Consider the following 12,981-nt stretch of genomic DNA (forward strand, 5'->3'; position numbering starts at 1 on the left):
CTCTTCCGTCAGACACTGGGACCCTGATTTCCAAACGAAGCGCGTGTTTCTGATGTCGTTGCTTTCGCAGCAACCTAATGCTGCAGTAGCTCTTAAAGCCCTGACGGCAGCCGCAGTTCACACCTCCTGCAAACTCTCAATTGGCTTCGCTTCTCGATCCTCTCACTGTTGCTTGTGCACCTCTTTTCCTACCACACTTTGTCCTTCCACCTAACTTTCCAGTAATAAGCATGGATAGACCACCCTCTGTCGGGTGTAAATGTGGCTGTGAGCTTTAGCAACACAGCAGTCGACCTCGTGATTGTGTAGTCCGTAACGTCACATTTCTGTATTAAAAATCCTTTTACTATCCTAATATACTGTTCTAGTTCGCCGAGGAACAGAATTTGGGTTTTTCATTACGGTGAAATCATCGTTGACAGAATGAAATGCTTAAGATATATATCACCGTTTGTAACGAATCTACAGTAGTTTAACTTTATGAATTGAATTGCTAAAAATAAATGAACTTTTCAGTGATGTTCTACGTTCTTGATAGGTACACGCAGGTCTCTGGGGGTAAGCGTGGGACCAGGGATTTTGAAACTAACCAAAAATGAAACGAAACACCAGCACAGGGATGGAAACGATGCACTGTTCTGACTATTCGTTGTGTCATGGTTGTGAGCCTGAGCTGGCCGTGTTCTTCTGTCCGATCTTTTCGTTTTTTTTTTTTGTTTTTTTTTTCAAGCATGCTGCGTTTGTGACTCGACAGGTTTGTCCAAATAAGAGATTAGTTAAGCTGCTACCATTCGTTTACCTTTGGGACGAGACAGAGTCCAGCACTTTGTCTACCTTTCTTTAGAATGTATGAACGTTCCTGTCCACAGGACGCACCCTTGTTAAATTTATATATAAGTATATATATTTCAGATCAGGTTTAAGTGCTGAGTTCTTTTCCTGCTCGAACGGATGAAACCTCAGCACTTGTGCAGTAATTGCACCACGTTTTCCCATTTTCTATACGTATGCTGAGCTTAAAAGCGTATTTTTTTATTTACATTTGTTTTCATTTTTAAATAAAGAAAACAAAAAGAAGTGTCCTGTTTTTTCTTCAGGCTTATACCAGGAACCATTGTGATATTATCAGTTGCAATAAATCCACGTTTTCCTCACGCCTCTCCTTCTCGTCTGTCCTTAGGGGGGTATCCATGCTCACCTGTGTAAGGTGTTTACTCCAGCAAGACATGCTGAATGCACGATTTGTATGCAAAATATGAATTCACGAATATGTTTCCAGTCATTTGGTATATTCACTCTGGGCTCAGAGATGTTTCTGATAAATCGGGCAGCTCTAATAAGGCCACGTGTTTATTATGTTATCAGCTTGGTGAGTAGAGAAGAGCCCCAGGAAGACGAAGCTACACTGCAAAAACAGAACAAAAATAAGTAATTTTTTCTTGAAATGAGTGTATTTGTACTTTATTTGAGCAGGTAAATAAGATAATTTGCCAATGGAATAAGATTTTTGCACTTAAAACAGGAACAACTCATATCCATCAACTTATTTCAAGTGCATTATATCTAATTCTCTTATTTTAGGGGTAGAAATACTCTTTCCATTGGCAGATAATCTTATTTATCTGCTCAAATCAGGGACAAATGCATTAGTTTCAAGAAAACTTTACTTATTTTTAGTTCCGTATTTGCAGTGTAACTCACAGCTGATGTCTAACTTGTTAATTAGTCATCATCTTCGTTCGAGTTGGCAGACTCCAAACTTTTGTCCATTATGGAAACAATTAGGTATTAGTAATTATATATATTTTTTTCTCTCTGGAGAAGTGAAAAGTGTTACTCCCTACTCCCATCATGGATAGTTTTCCCCTTTGAAAAAAAACGGGATGTTAGATGCTTCTTGTAGCTGTTTATCAGTGTTTGATGTCGGGGTCAATGAATTTGTCCCAGACCTCATCTGTCATGTTTAAGGGTTTTTAGCATGTATACACTATAAAAGCTTCAAGATGACTTTGCTTTAAAAAAAGTATGAAAACAATTTTGAGAAGTTGAAAATTTTTAGTATTTTAAAGTTGTACACATTAGGTTTGCACAACAAAACTTAACATGTTGAGTTTGAACTTAATAATTTTTAGTAGACTTAAGTCTTTTTTGGGGAGTCAGCCTTCAGAGCTCATCTGCTTACAGAGATGCTGAGCTACTTTTTCATATTCCCTTATGTCTCCATGTTGTTGATAACGCAATCCTGCATTTGCAATTTTACAGGACGTATTACTCAGGGCACTGGGACTCTTTATCTGGGTGAAGCATTTATGTTTGAGTCATTAAACAAACAGCAGATCACGGTGTTCAACTTCTTGGGAAATGCTGTTTTCTGTAATACGGAATACTGCCACACCCATGGCCAAAAAAAAGAAAATAAGTCCATGAGGTTAAACTGATCTGCACAAGTCTCCACCTCTTTCAAATCCTTAATTTTTAAGCGTCGACTCAACTTAAATATTTTCAGTTTATAAAGAATTTTGTATATAACAGTTTACGGCACTTAATTTGAATTAGTAAAACAACAAGTAAACTGAATGTTGTATTTTACAGTGTGGCTCAGTCCAGATGAGATCAACATCTGGGCTCTGATTTCATTTCTTTATTCTCAATCGGTCCTTGGTGGGTTTCCTGGTGTACTATTTTGGGTGATTGTCATTTTTCAGGGTCCAGTTCTGCTTTAACTATAAAAAAAAGATGGTCATGTTTGCCTCAAGCACCCTCTGATAAATGGTTGAATGCATGTTAAAGTGATGAGGTCCAGCTGCAGTGAAGCATCGACCAACCATAACACTTCAAGCACTTGTCCTCTGTTCTGGTGTCTAAATAATTACATTTCTTTGTGCAATCGCATCATTCCAGAACGCCTGATCTTTGTCTATGTTCTCTCACAGACTTCAGCCTGACCTTCGTGTTCTTAGGTCTATTTCTTGTCCACCTCCCTTGAAAGTTAAACTTCTGCCATTTCTTCCTGATTATATCAACAGTATATCAACCATAGAAAGATGCTGTTGTAGGTCCGGCATTTACATTTTGGGGATTTTGTAGAGTGCTTTTCAGTTTTCTCCACTTGTGGAATATATTCTGTGCAGTGAAACAGTTTATTTCAAATTCTTTTTAGACCTTTTTACACCACTTCCCAAACTCATAAGCTGCTACTGTCATCCTCCTGAAGACCTCAGTCAGCTCTTTGGATCTCACCATGGTGTTCACTCTCACTTTAACAGCCAGGAGCACAAATAAAAGTGAACGTTTAAAACTCGACAAACCTTCAACATTTTACATTTGTTTTAAATTAAATACCCATGTGTTGAAAGGTGCTAGAAAAACAGACTATGGTTGTCTCCATTATATAAATGACTGTAGCTCAGTGAGTAGCTGTCATAAGGTTAAAGGTTTGATTTCAATTTCCCGTTGTGACACATCATTGTACCCCTGGGCAAGGCACTTAACGCTGTCTATCGATCTGCATTCGGTGTACGAATGTGTTAGTAAGGTTGGGTAAATGTGGCTACAGTGTAAAGCTCTGAGTGGTCAGTTTGACTACAAAAGTGTACAACGTTTTCTGCATTCAGTTCTGTTATAAGTGGTTAATTTAAAGTACAGTTCTGGTGGAAAAACCTGTATCTTCACCATGCATTCATTCTCTATAACCGCTTACTCGTGCGGGGCATGGGATTGACCAATCAACAGCCGGGGATTAAATTTGGCCCATTTTCCCTTAATTGGTCAAATAATGACTGGAATCCCATGTGAAGTTTTTTTTTTTTTTTTTTTTTTTTTTTTTTTCATGTTTAAATGTTAAAGGAAAACTAAGTTTACACAAGAAAATGTTGGTGTCATTGTGTGAATAATCTGAATTGGTCAAAATCAGACAGGTACAGAAAAGCCAGAGGTTTTTATCGGAGGTTTTAACCAGATCAGTGCATCTCTATTTTAAACTATAAATGATTATTTACCAAGTTCGTGAACTTTTTTAAACATTTAAATATTTATTAATCAAAGATTTATGCACCGTGAAGAAGTGGATAGCTCCACACACTGACAAAATATATAAAACCATATAATTATGGTATATAAGTATGGCAAAACAAAAGTAGTTTGTGTGACAAAGTCTTCATGAATCTCAGGGAAACCCTTAATTTGAGCTTTTTATTGGCTTTTTTTTTTGTTTGTTTTTTTTAAACGTTCAGTTTTTGTAAAGTGTTTGAAGGTGCGATCCGACACAGAGCTATCAAGCATCAAGCTTGATCCAAGCGACTTCCCGTAGCCATGTTTGCGTCGTATTGTGGGATGCGGTAAACAAAAATGGAGGCGCGTCTATTTCATAAAGCATAAAGTCCTATGAAACTTTCAGGACGGGTTCCCAGGACCACTCTGTTTACGTCTCAGATTATCTTGCCTTTAATATGACCAAGGAACACACTAATAATTTCTTTATTCTACTGCCTCGGAACACAGCACCTACTTCCTGGATTTAACACACATTTAATTCTCCCGCCTCAGACATCTGACCAATCAACAGACGGAACCTTCTCACGTGGTTTTTTGGGGAACTGTTTCTTGGTGTTTTCTCTATGAGAAAAGAAAACAAACCGCTCGAAAATATATATATTTTTTAAAAAACTAACAAACTCATCAACTGATTCGGACCAAAAGTAAATGAACTATAGGCGTGAAAACAGCCGCCGGTGCTTCCTGAAGTTCAGGGTGTAATGTTTGCAAATGGCCACACGGTGGCTCCAAGGGTCCGCCTCCTGCTATAAACTAAAGCCTTTGGTTTGTGTGTTAAGGCTCACTCTTTCCTGTTTTCATCTTGCGTGTCTATGTTTGCACAACAATGCTTGTTGAGTCTTTAAGAAAATGCCATTTGTTGGCGTCAGCTAAAAATGTTAACCTGTCTGTAACACCTTTCTGCCATCGCTGGTATTTGATGCATTTTTATTATTTAAAATAAAATAAAAATGTCCTCACTTTGAAAAAACAAAAACATAAAAAAAACCCCAAAAAAACCTGGACTTTATATTCTAATATTTATTCTGGCCGCTCTTGAAACAGGTGTCACAGATAAACACTTCTTTCCCTCCCCAATCTGTGTTTTAAACAAACATATGTAGGGTTGATGTTCATTTCTTGGTGCAAAAGCGAGAAGGGAGGGGGGGATACTGAACTTTGGAAGAAAAAAAAACAAATCAAGATGAAGTTGTCCAGATACAGGCTGCTGCGTCTGCTTGAGGAAACTACGCCGCATTGGGGCGTAGCACAGATGATTTGGCAATCGTTTTTTTTGGCGAGCACTTCCTGTTTAGGGAAGAAGAAGGATGAGCCGGTACGTGCTGTTCAAGAATGCAACTTGAGCAGAGTGAATAATGCAGAAATTCTTCTGACGTCAAGCAAGACGGCCAACAAGACAGAACAAGCTGCTGTAGGAAAACTACAATCAAGGTGTAGCCAGGGACCGGAAGTCCTTTCAAAGACACTTGTTTCTAGTGAAACTATAGTCTGGTGGGCCAGGGCTACCATGAGTCATGTTAGCTGTGGATAAGAGAACTGTTTATCTAGTAAACATAAACAGTTTAAGTGGAATTTTAAAGGTATTTAAATATGTGTATGACACAATGATGTAAAAAAAAGTATGTTCTTTTTACTAAAAAGTCTGCACTCAAGAGTCCAGAGTCTCTTCTCTCAGACTAATAGAGCAGTCTACAATCTGAGGCAGTCCAAAAAGTACATCTGCCCTGCCCTGCTGACTGTCCGCAGTTTAATTATTAACCTGGAACTTCCCAATAGCAGGCCAGCTGTGAGTGGGGTTGGAGGGAGGGAGGGAAGGAGGGAGGGAGCAAGGCTGTGGCCTGCAGACAATTTTCTCCAGGAGGCCTAGGGGGGTCAGGAAACTCCTGAATTTGAGGTGAGTCAGGTCCTTCCAAGTGTGGCTGTGCAAATTCTGAGTCAACACACGTGGTTCAGCCGTACAATGTAGCGCTAAATGAAACAGGAATACCGTGTCTCTTCATGCCCTTTCCCACGTCAAAAAGCACACTTGGTAAGTAATGACTGGGTGTGCTCAGATATAATGCAATTGTGGCGGCTCGTGATTGTTTTAGATATGTGCATGAAAACATGTTTTTACACATTTAGGAGGAGTTGGATATGAGAAATGATACCCGAGAGCAGCTACATAAGGAAGCTTAGCTTCCATACTGAAAACAGGAGGAGACTGGAGGTTCTTCTGTGTCTAAAGTTAATAAAATCTATTTTTCTTTCTCTGAAAGCCCCAGGATCACAATTACCACTCCCTATTATGCTGAAAGACAGCGCTCCCACGTCTGATCATTTGTGCAATGTGCAGTGGCGTCTAACTCCATACCCTCCTGAACTTTTTTTTTTAAAGTTTGTCACATTATTGTACTGCAGTGGCAGGCGAACAATATGTTGTTTTTTTTTTAAAAAAAACGTTTTACAAATAAAACTGAAAATTGTGTTATGCTTTTGTATTCAATTTGTTTTGTGGCAAATATAGCTCTTAAGTCTTTTGTGGTACGTCTCAACTACATTTGTGCCTCCAGAGACTGAATTTTATCTTTTTATTTCGCTAAATTGCTCAGAAAGATTGGACAGTAAGCATCTGTCAACACTGTCGGAAAGTTGTAGGTTTGATTCCAGCTTCCATGGTGCTTGAATATATGCTTGTATGTGTGTGCAGTGTAAAGCTTTTTGAGTTGTAAAATGACTAGAAAAGTGCAATAAAAATGTTGTGTTTGAGTCTTGCCACAGGTTCTATATTGGATTTATATCTGCTGTGCTTTGACTAGGCCATTCCTAGAGATCAATACAACATGTAGCTCTGGCTCATTGTTTAGGGTTGCTGGCTTTTGCTGCCTCTCACTGGTTTTCTCCCAGGGTTCCTCTGTCTTGAGATTAACTCTGACCAGCTTCCCTGTCCCCCACTACCATGTTTCCCCCTGGGGTTGGTGTATTCAGGGTGATGTGCAATGTTAGTTTTCCTCCACATATAGTGTTTTGTTTGTAGGCCAGAAAGTTAGGTTTTAGTCTCATCTGACACGACAATTACTTCCACGTCTTTGCTGTCTCCTACAATGCCTGTGGAAAACTGCAACCACAATCTCTTACTGCTTTCCTTTATTAAACGGGTTCTTTATGCCACTCTACTGTAAAAGAACAGGTTTGTGGCGCGTTTAGATAAACAATTGTGTCTTGGTAGGTTTGAAACTCTGCCACTATTTTTAACCTAGCACTTGTTTAAAAACTTCGGCACCTGTATCCTTGGCCCGTCTATTGCGTCCCTTGGTCTTCATGATGCAGATCACAAATGTTCTCTAAAAAAAAACCCTCTGAGGCCAGCTGTATATATACAGACATTATATTATACACAGGTTTACTCTCTTTAGATGACTTCTGAAGGCAACTTCTTGCACTGAATCTGATCTATCAGAGTGGAGGAGGCTGAATACAGAATCAAGTAACATTTTTCAGGTTTCTTAGGTTGACATTTAAGACTAAAACCATGTATACATGCACAATTATGCCATACTTTGACTGTAACACAGTGCAAATATGTACATTACTTATCTGTATTTGAGTATTTATTATTGACCTCATATTAAGGAATCGCTAAACAGTTTTTCAGGTTGCTGAAAGATATTTCCCTTCACTTCGGACCGCTTTGGATCAGAGGACAGGAAGCGTTGTGCATTGATCCCAACAAATAACTGTACGATAGTCTGCGGATGGTCCGAGCTAGTCATGCAACCTCAGCATAAGTGCATCATGATTAACGCAACAATATGATGAGCTTTCAGTCACGGGAAACATTTTCCTGCAAAACAAGCAGCTGGGCTGTTTCTGAGCTGCAATGGAAAAGCACAGTGCTGCTCTCATTAAGCTGCTGTCTCAGAGTCTGATGTCTTTGGTTTACGTTTGTTGAGACATTCACTCGTGAGCAGTTCCTCTTCCTGTTCCTGCCCCCCTCTGGTTGCTGCTTTGAGGACCAACCGTCACACACGCACACTGCTGTGGCACACACTATCGCCTATGACAAACTAAGTTCATGCATGTAGGTCAGAGCGTAAATACTGACATACTGGAGCTGGTGCTTCCCCGTCTCAAGCACACGGCACACCGATGACGTTTGACGTCGAGATGCATGTAAACAAAGTTTGGTTGACCTCTCTGGCTCACCGCAGATGTCATCATTTGTGTTCCTTTGGTTTGCTGTTGATGTTTTTGACTCCTAGCAGCGGTGAAAAAAAAAATAAGACAGCTAAAATTGATGCGTTTCATGTGACGACTGTGAGTTTGATTTCCTGAAGCACCAAACGCACGCCAGCTCCGAGTCGGAGCCAGCTTGCCGCTCGGAGGGGAAGATGCAGCAGCGAACGTGAGGATCGCCACATAGTTAAACTAGTGTGGGTGGTGACATTTTTTGCATTGTTGCCACCTGCATCCACACGCCCTACTTCCTGTTGAGTAATCTGTACTAATTCTAAGCATCCCTTATTACTATTTTATCATTTTGTTCTGTGATTACATAAGCGGACGGCTAAAAAAAACAACAACACCTCTCTGCTTCGGAGATGTAATATTTTAGAAAGATTATCACCTCAGGCTGTTTCATGTAATCACAAGATCAGAGGAGAACAATCTGACCTCAGTTCTTTCTGGAGACTATTGGATTTAACAAAAAAATCTTTAATCAGAATATACACCTTGCTTTGTTTTTAAAAAGAAAAAAAATTACACTAAAAATATTCAGGTAACAATGATTTGCCTTCTGAGGCTTTACAGCTGGAGGAAGTGTTTCTTGAAAATGATCAGAATAGCAGAGGATAGAGTTTTCACTTCTATAATATTCTCATATTGAGAACCTGGTTGTCAAAATAAAACGGGATGTTGGCCTGACTGGCGCAGCGACTCAGATGTCTGGTAATCTAGGAAAGTTTTGAAGGCAGAGCTTTGAGGAACAGAGCAGAGGACAGAACTTTCAGTATTGACTATAACGAAGCACCTTGAATGATGTTCTGTTTTTCACGAAGTAGGTGACAAATTCAAGGAAAAACATGAAGTAGTTTGAGGCTGCTCTGATGGCTCGGATAACTCACATTTCAGAGCGTTTGAATTAGTAACGTTATTTACTTGCTGAGATTTACAATATTACGTTCAAGCCCTCCACACAAACAACTCAGATCTGGCCTTTCATTTACATTTGCATCCTGTGACAAAGACTTTGCAAATGAAAGTCATGATGATGAAATCATCTTTTATTCCTCGCAATGTTCCTGAGATTTTTTTAAATTCGCAATATCTTTATGAAATAAACCTTTCTTGTTTTTTTGCAGTTATTGATATTTTACAAATACCAGAACGATCTGAGAGACATTTTTAAAGATAGACTAGTTAATTTGAGATGGGTTTGGGCTTCGTCCACAGTAATGCGGGCTCTGGTCTGGTCTGCTGTGGTGAAGAAAGATTTGAGCCAAAATGCAAAGCTCTAGATTCACCGGTTCGTCTAAGAAGAAGAAGAAATCTTTATTTGTCATTGCAGTTGAATGTTCCATAGAAATTTGTCTTCTGTATTTCTCCCATCCCTTAGGGAGCAGTGGTAGCTATCATAGAGCCCGGGGTATGTGACTCAGCCAGGCTCTGTTATCCTAATAGAGCCACTGCGTCTCTGAATTCAAAGAAGTCAGCTGATCTCAGATCAGCGGAAGACAATGGATGGATGTGTAAACTTTTTATGGGACTGAGATCAGGAGTAGTGAATGTCACTACAAAACATTTGCCTTGTTTTCCAAAAGCCACTGTGTAACTAAATTGGCTGTATGCTTTGCCACATTAACCATTTTGAAGAAGCATTTGAGCCCACGCTTTAACTTACCGGCTGAGAGCTTGACAGGTTTCGTCATGATTTCCATATTCTTTCATAATGCCACTTGTTTTGTGAAGTTAACCAATCCTACCTGCAGCAAAACACCCACACTAAATGATGCTGCCACTCCCATATTTCGCAGTAATTTGTTAGAGGCTCACAGGTTTGCAAGCTTCCCAGCATTTTCTCTGAATGTCACAACAGTCATCATGACCAGACTATCTTATTTCAGTTTCAGTCGGGTTAAATCATGGGATCCCTTAGGCGTGTGGTCGTGCACATGTGTGGCTGTTTGTCCCGCGTGTCTCTGTGTTGTCCTGTGATGGACTGCTCAGGGTATACCCCATCTCTCCGTCAACGATCGCTGGCAATAGGAACCATCCCCCTGGAAAGGAAGTGGATGGATGGGTTGGTGTCAATCAGACCGCAAGGCATGTATCCAAAAATTATAGATTTTTTGTCTTTGAGCTGATTTGCAAACTGTAAAACTATCCCTTCCCATCCATCCATCCATTTTCTAACATGTCTATCCCTTGTGGGGTCACGAGGGGTGCTGGTGCCTATCTCCAGCTGTCAATGGACCCTGGACAGGTCGCCAGTCTATCGCAGGGAAACACAGAGACAAACAACCATTCTCACACACACTCACACCTAAGGAGAATTTAGAGAGGCCAATTAACCTAGCGTGTTTTTTGACTGTGGGAGTAAGCCGGATTACCCGGAGAGAACCCATGCATGCACAGGGAGAACATGCAAACTCTATGAAAGACCCAGGACAAGGGTAGGACTCGAACCCAGGACCTTCTGGTCGATGGACTGGGTTGTACCCCGCCTCTCGCCTATTGACAGCTGGAGATGGACACCAGCAACGCCTCGTGACCCAACAAGGGATAGACGTGTTAGAAAATGGATAGATGGATTTTGGAGTAATGGCTTTTTCGTTGCTGAGTGACCTTTTAGCTCATGTTGGTGCTGGACTCGATTCATAGTGGAGGATGAAACTCTCTTACCGGTTTAAGCCTTTTAAGGTCTTTTGCTTTTGTTCTGGGCAGACGTGCCCAAACAGACCCCTAGTGGTGATCAAGCACTTGCCCTTTTTGTTCCTGGAGGAAAAAAGCTACTTCTCTGCTGGAGCCCAATTTGTTCTTCAATCATCCATATTTAAAAAAATTAAATTTCTCTCTCTTCTATTAGTTAGGAATTCTGCCCAGGCCTGATCCATGCCGTGCACATTAAGTGTCACACCTGCTGCAAATGTTTGCCTTTTCATACAAAAAGTGCATTTGGGCGCAAAGTCTACATGTTTTGAAATCTGTGGTTTCAAAACCGTGTCCGGCTGTTTTTACGGATGATGGTCAGGTTTAATAAAGAGTGAGACAAGGTGAGATAGAGGCAGATTGAAAGAGAATTGGAAGAGAGCTTTACAAATTACACCAGTTAAATGGTTTTGTTTCATTTACAATCTTAATTATTTGGTGTGAAAGCCCCGATGGGGGAAAAAGCGTGACCACAAATATTTTGCAGGAGAATGTCAAGTATAGCTCAATAAAGAGCTGAAAATGATAAAAAAATGTTTTGGTTAGTTTTGATTTCAATTATTTAGAGCAGATCTTTGACGAGTTTTAAGTAAGAAAATGATGACAATCTGATATATTGTTTGATCATTAAAAAACATGCACAATATGGCCTTGTTTTAATTTCCTCTTGGTGTTTGTTTATTTATTCAATTTGATCAATTTGATCATTTAGCCTACTGTTTTTTATTCATTTATTTTATGAACAAATCGATAGGTGTCCCCTTTTTTTTTTTTGCTTGAGCACCTGACCCCAAAAATGTGCGCTCCACATTCCTGGTTCTGGGGTTTCTTCACACATTTCGCACCTAAATATGTTCAACTCTGATACAGAATCCGTCTCCTTCCTGATCAGTATGATGGCTGGTAGCGGTGTAACGGTACACATTCATGCCGCTAATTTTCGCCACAGCCCTGTCAGTTTGGTAGGCATGCAGAGAAAATAAAGAATTTTTTTTAAAAGTTGGATGCATGCAGAATGTTTGTGTGCTGAAATGAGAGAGTAACACTGCGGTCCATTGCACAACTTCAAAAGGAGAACACGTAACTAAACACAGAGGACTCCCAGCTATCTTTAAGGTCTGCCTATTGGTAGCAACAAGGTTTAGTATTCAGTTAGATTCATGATGGAAAAAAGAAAGGTGGACCAAGCTTTACGCCAATTTTAAAACCATTTTTCAGCGGTGCTAAGTAGCTCACTCTACGGTGAATTTAATTATTCACATGAAACAACCTCAAGCCGAATGTAAAAATCACAGGTAGCGGAGAAAAATCAGTTGATGTCCGAATCCGGCTACATGTAGCATACAGTCAGCCAAAACTCTTTCCCATGAGATGCAAGTTAGAGGAATCTCGGTTGATGAGAGCGTATTTTCCCAGAAGCTGCATTCAGGTACAGCTGGGACACTAAGTTATCAAAATATAAAAACTCCAAAGAGATTTAAATGTGTTATCCTCAAATAAGGGCACACATTAAAAATAAGTAAAAAAAATATGATCAACATTAACATTGACCGTTTTCAAGTGGTTATATTGTATAGTCTATCCAGGCTCTGGTTATGACTGCTTATGCTCATAAAAATTAACGGTGATAGCTACTTTAATTTTTCATCAAAATAATAATACAAAATTACCAATATGGCCACAGAACGTCTAGAGTGGTGCAGAATAAAAGTATTCATATGACTGAAAAACAAATATATAGCATATAAATAATTGTTCTATAAATTTTGATGGGTCCAAAATATACAAATATTTAGTTGTGGTCACGATGCCAACGTTGACGCGAATGGATTCTGCACCAATAGGAATAGTAGATTAAAGTTGCGTGAGACAGCGCTAAGATCGTAGTAGCTCTGTGATAGCCCTGAAAAAGATTCAAGTGGGCCAAAAAAGTAGAGATCATGTTTAGGTCCCTCTGACGCCACTGAGTTTGTCCTCAGACTGTCCAGGAGCTCAGAGATGCCCCGGTCAGTATCTGGG

Source organism: Fundulus heteroclitus, chromosome 1 (assembly GCF_011125445.2).
Source record: "Fundulus heteroclitus isolate FHET01 chromosome 1, MU-UCD_Fhet_4.1, whole genome shotgun sequence".
Classification (NCBI taxonomy): domain Eukaryota; kingdom Metazoa; phylum Chordata; class Actinopteri; order Cyprinodontiformes; family Fundulidae; genus Fundulus; species Fundulus heteroclitus.